A 6,000-nucleotide genomic window follows, 5' to 3' on the forward strand; every position below is an offset into this window, starting at 1 on the left:
ACACACACACACACACACACACACACACACACACACACACACACACACACACACACACACACACACACACACACACACACTCGGATGCAAGCACACACGGCGCTCTGACAGTACCATATGGCCCCTTGACTGAAGACTGAGCCCTTGGGAGACTGTGACTGTCCTCAAGAAGAGAGAGAGCGAGGGGGCTGGGGGGAAGCAGGGTCAATATTTAGACAGGATCTTTTTTCAGTTGTTGGTGGGAAAATGAAAGAAAAAATATCCCCCCCAAAAAACTGCTACGTCATGCATTCCTTTTACCCTGAAAAAATATGATGTATCACATAATATATTATATCTGAAACGATTCAACATATCGTAGGAGTCACGATGGACAGTTTAAAACAAAACAGAGGCTTTTTTGAATTACATGCCTTCTTATTATTGTCAAAACATTGTGCCTTCTTTACCCACAATGCAACTCAAGATTTGGGTGTGTTACGCTAATAGAAGTAGTGATGTAGCCTCGGCCCGCTAGCCTGCAAAAAGATGAGCAGCAGGCAAAGAAAATGTGGTTCTTTCTAGCTCCCCAACCCTAGATTTGTTTAATGTTCAAACTTGTAATCTTCAACCCATAATATGTGTTGAATCAGGTGACATCACACAAGGCGATTCAACAGATTTTGATTAGTTCCTTCTGGAGCCACACTAAGGCTTTACAGACTTACACATGTAGTACTTCTCCCTAAGACATGTAAACAGTCATTCATGTGTAAAGAAACGGCAGAGTTCCCTTTTAACTAGTCATATTTTCAGGGGGTGGGGTTGCACCAAAAATATGTACCTGGTATTTTAAGTCCGGAGCGCTGCACTGGTTTCAAAAACGGTGTTACATTGTGATGCAGTCACAGAGATAGAGACTGTTGAGTCACAGGCAGCGTTTTGCTCTCAGCTGACATCAGAGCCATAATAGAATAAGGGGCATTGTTCAGCTTTAGAAAGCATGCACTGCTTAAATACACTGCTTTTAAATTATTTAGATTTATATTCAAAGTCTACTCCTATTCTGGACAACAACAAATACCAGAGCAAGATAACCAAATAAGGATTGACCTGTATATGTGTGAATGTGTGTCTCTTTATGTGCATGAGTCCTCCAGCTGTCAGATGCTCCTCTCCTTGACACGCTGCCATAAATCTCCAGGTCAACTCTCTTTTCTTTCACCTTTATTTACCAAGGTGTGTGTGTGTGTGTGTGTGTGTGTGTGTGTGTGTGTGTGTGTGTGTGTGTGTGTGTGTGTGTGTGTGTGTGTGTGTGTGTGTGTGTGTGTGTGAGAGATCATTGTGGGTGCCTTACAAATACTCTTTTACTCATTATTAACGCCCTTCATTGTAGTTTTGACATCAATTGACAAATAGTTTTGGCTCAACTGATCTCAGGTTATCAGCTGTTTTCCTTCTAATTCTTTGATTTTGCAATTAAAAATGTTGCCCATTTCTCAATTAACAGTTAACATTTATTATAAATTAAATGTGCAGTGAGTACGAAACAGCACAGATACATGACGGTTTTCAGAGCTAGTTGAGTGGAGGAGATGAGAAATGGGAAATGATTCGGCGAGGAGAAAACAATATGTGATACTTCTTAAAAAAACATGAGGTTTTTCAGCCTGCAGTGGAAGATGGGATGTAACTCAGCTGTTCTCACTGCAGATTAATGCAATTATGCTCACAGCTACACAAATATATTGCCTTAAAGTAAACAAAAACAACACGACATATAATTGCAATACGCTCAAGTAGACTTCTGACTCTTCTGGCAAATAAAAGCCATTAAAGGAAATGCAATTTGTTTATTTTCCCCCACTCAAATAATCAAAATACACCTGTAACAGCATTTCAGACCCTTAATTAATTTAATTTCCCTTATGATCTTGCAAGCAGACAAAACAGCCATTGAGGGTTTACTTTTGAAGAGGACTTTACAAGTTTCGTTTTAATCAGTGATGCCACATTCATCCATAATATGGGCAGTCTGGTCTTAATGAGAAACCGTATTTATGTTGTTTTGTTAATAAACAGCCTCTCTGTATTTATAGCCAGATATATATATATTTATTTGGGAGGGGTCGATTTTAATAAGCAGCTTGAACACACATTATTGTCGGGTCCAGACATTTCACAGTGAGGCATGCAGTAACGTTACCCTGGTCACTAATCACAAACATCACAAAATTAACCTCACTGACAGCTCTGAGAGCGGCACGACAGAAAGTGCAGGCCCCGAAGTTTCCAACGAGCCATCTCTCGTCACCCGCAGACTTTGTGTGTGTGTGTGTGTGTGTGTGTGTGTGTGTGTGTGTGTGTGTGTGTGTGTGTGTGTGTGTGTGTGTGTGTGTGTTTGTGTGTGTTTATGATATAGAAAACGAGCACGTGTGTGAGTATCCTGTTTCTTTACTCTCATTCTATCGGATCACTACCATATTCAGTCATGTAGTTTGTTTACTTTGAGGGGGGTTTATTATAGTTTTTATTATTCATTTTAGAGGGGATTAATAAAGGTGAGATTTAAAGTTAAATCCTAACCTTTGAAACGAAGCTTTTGATCATATCACATAATAGTCCTCAACTGAAAGCTTTATATCAGAAAGGGACATATTGGTTCAGTTTTTGTCATCATTTCTCTCTGTAATTAGCCTTTGTTTCTTATTTATGATGCGTAAAATCCCAGCAGCTTTTTTAGCCAACAAAATTGGTTTGTGAATAATTCAGAAATGATAAGTAATGCCGTGCAGCTGCAGAATCATACTTCAGCATCGCTTTCATCAAACTGTACGAGTCTTGAGAGTCAGCGAGTTGCTTCATTATCTAAACAATCGGTTAATTACATATTTTTTTTATCTCTCCAGGGTTCTAAAGGTAAAGTAAAGACAAAATTCACACTAATGAGGGATCACAACAAGACATTCTTTTATTATTAATCCAAATTAGTTGGGAAACACTTCTCTAAACACATATTTCAATGATTAGACTGGCACTCTATCAGCTGTCTGTTTGATGTTTACAGACCTAAATCTTGCAGTAAAAACATCTAAAAAAGCGTATGTAATCTGGTTCTGTGCATCAAATAATCAACATTATTACAAAGACAATGATTTTCATATGCAGCACAATTTGTTTGTTTGATAAACTGAGAACACCTGCCAACTATCCGTACTGAACTGCAGTATATTACATCATTTATTTAGTTTCTTTGGGCTGAAAACTCCTCGTAACCCTTGTTTCCATTAGTCTCTCAGTCAGTCTGGACACCTGTCTTTGTCCTCCTCACTCTGTCTCACATCCACAGCCACCAGGGTGCTGTTTTATCAGTCCCTTTTACGACCTGTCTGCTCGGCCTGTTCAATACGCTACATGTCTGAGCAGCTGTAAATGGCCTTTTTGGGACACTTCACTCGGCACCGGGGAGCTTTTTACGGGACACAATAGCCGGTGTGGGTTTTGTTACGTGTCGCTGCTGGGCTTTCACAAAGAGTTTGTGGTGCTCTTAACGATGTCTGAGAGGATTTTGATGTCAGTGAGAGTGTGCTTGTACATGTGGCTGTACTGTGAAAGTGTTTTGGGGTCGTTTTTTTATTTCCAATACATGTGGAATAATGTCCATCATGAAAAGGAAAAAAGCTCCATTGTCCCGTGATTTGAAGTACCGGAGCTCGTTATCCGTCAAGCTTTCTTTTCTCACATGACACATAATCAGTTTTAGAACGATGATACAATGAAACGTTTTTAAACAACGTGTCCTCCATTTCTGAATTAATATGCCTCCTGTGCTTAGTTACTGTTGCTAAGCCAGGATTGGACATTAGTTGGACATATTTGGGTTTCAGGGGAGACACTAAAGAGGTAAAAAGTTTAGCTAACAGATATCACCATGAAACCTCCCATGTTGGTTACTTCCATTAAGAAAATAATTCTTTGTATTGCCAGTTTTCTGAAGTGTAATGTTTAAATATCTGAGGGGGCATTGTCTTAATAAATATGTGCTATTTGGTATTTATTTCCAGACAGAAACATTGAATGAAGCCAGGTTAAAAATGTTTGTCTCATTTGCTTATATATTAAAGTAAAAGGTTTAATGTATAGATCATTTTGGATATCTCTTTTAATCACTCCATGAGACAGAAAATACTTAAAACAGCCATTTAAATGTATTTTGTTTACCTTTTTAGGATTTAAATGTTGTATAAGTCAGGCTATGAATGATATATGAATAAAACCATCCACAAAAAGCTTCAGAATATATATATAAAAATCAAACTGGAAAGTTGTGTATGTAAAGGCTAATGAAGTGGAGATTTCTAAACTCTTTTTTAGAGAAAACAGCCTTTAAAGATGTATTTTTTTAAATTGCATACATTTTGAAGACTACAGGTGAATAGGGTAAAAAAGTAACTAATAGATATCACCATGCAACATCCCCAGTTGATTACTGACATTAAAACAATAATTTTTTTTATTACAAGTTTTATGAAATGCTCTCTTTTACTGAGTTTAGGATAAATCTACAGACTCAAGACCTTAATGTTTTTTATGGATGTTTTCTTTCCTCTAGTCTGAAAGTAGACATGTTATGGAAGAAAAATTGACCTGTGCATGACATTTCCTTTAGTGTCTGACCTTCAGAAACACTCAGCTGAATTGAATTCTGATAAATAACAGTGAAAACACATCTTCAGTTTCAGCAAAGTCACAGACGACCCCCCGCTGAACATTTAGTCCCAGTGAAACAACAGATACATGAGAGAAAGACATTTACACCGGAGAGGAATTGTCGGTATGAAGAAGATGATAAAAAGTAATCTTGAGTTAGATTTTTATTGAGGAATGATTTGTTAGCTGCAACGTAAAACCATGCAAATGTTTTCCACTCGGTCGAAGCCAAGGCAGATTCATAACGCACCAATTATATCTCACACACTCCCCGACCTCTTCCTCCTTCCTCTCTCTCTCTCCCTCGGCATTATGGGAGCGGGCCGTTTAAAAGCAGAGGTATTTACGACTCAGCGCTCTCCTCTAGAGTTCCTGGAGCTCCACGAACATGTTGGTCTGGCAGTGTGACACCACCAGCTAAGTTTAAAGATAGACAGGGTTTTGGTTGGCTATCTGGCTATTTTGTATCGGGGTCCGTCGGTCCGTCTGTCTGCACACCTGCCTGTCTGTCTCTCTGTCTGCCTGTCTTGTGCAGTTAAAGCAGGACTGGAGAGATGATTTAAATTTTGTGTCATATTTATTCTCATTATTATCTCCCCAAGATCTTCCTTGTTGCCAGTGTTTTATGAAATCTTAAGTAAAGAGGTAAAAAATGAAACACCAAAGTATGGTTTACATTTTGTACTACCTTGTCATTTGCAAGTGCCTTCATCATTTCTAGTGTTGATTGTAGAAAGAAATGTTATGATCTCTGCATCACTTTAAGAGAGAAAATCAAACACACAAGGCTTCTGATCTACAGTTGGAGGCTGACAACACTATTGTTTCAGAGATTTTGATCTTAATTTTGTTTTAATGTGATTCCTTCCGCAGTGGTGTTAGCATTTAGATAAAGTACTTTGATTCAGTAAAATCAACATTTAAACATTGTGAAATACTCAAGTACATGTCAAAGTCCTGAATGTTCTTGACTGTATTTTACTGTTGTTGCTGTTTTCTCTAATTTAATTGAATGTTTATTCTTTTTGGGTTTGAGCCGTAAAAGTTTTTATATGCTCATTTTTTATATGCTCATTTTTTATATGCTCATTTTTTATATTTCTTTGCGTAAAATCTAAATTTGCAGAGTACCTATCACTGTCTCATGTGTCAAATAATGGAACAGAAGCGGCCTGTGACGTCATACACTCGGCGATAAGCAGGCTGCTGACGCAACACCCCAATGCCCTCCTCCTCCTCTCTGGTGACTTTAACCATGCCCCTCCGTCCTCCACTCTGCCCACCTTCACCCAGTACATCACCTGCCCCACC

The sequence above is a fragment of the Anoplopoma fimbria genome, chromosome 22, assembly GCF_027596085.1.
Source record: "Anoplopoma fimbria isolate UVic2021 breed Golden Eagle Sablefish chromosome 22, Afim_UVic_2022, whole genome shotgun sequence".
NCBI lineage: Eukaryota > Metazoa > Chordata > Actinopteri > Perciformes > Anoplopomatidae > Anoplopoma > Anoplopoma fimbria.